This window comes from Dasypus novemcinctus, chromosome 26, assembly GCF_030445035.2.
Source record: "Dasypus novemcinctus isolate mDasNov1 chromosome 26, mDasNov1.1.hap2, whole genome shotgun sequence".
Classification (NCBI taxonomy): domain Eukaryota; kingdom Metazoa; phylum Chordata; class Mammalia; order Cingulata; family Dasypodidae; genus Dasypus; species Dasypus novemcinctus.
Window position 1 is genome coordinate 24,882,418 of NC_080698.1, and position 401 is coordinate 24,882,818.

The window sequence follows — 401 nt, forward strand, 5'->3', positions numbered from 1 at the left end:
GTTTCCCTCCTATTTGAAATTCAAACATGTACACCTTGAATGAGATAATCAGTTGGTTTGTGATTATTTCATTACCCATCCAAATGGAGTGATTAAGCAATCATGTCACTATTTCTGCATTTGCCTTGCCCAGCAATCTACTACACGTGTTCCACAGCATGCTAAGGAATTTCCCACACCTTTGTCAAATGCATCATTGGCGACCTCTAAGTCATGGTAAACAGGGTCAGTCTCACATGTGATGTTTCTAACACTTGGAAAGGAATAAGAAGGAGAGTCCAAAACTTTCCTACGTCCGTTGCCCAAAACTGCTCAGAAGTTGAACTGGCCCACAGTTTGAAGTTTCTGAGATCAAGACCTAAAGAAATCCAAACCTGCAACTTCAGGTGAGATTGATAGCA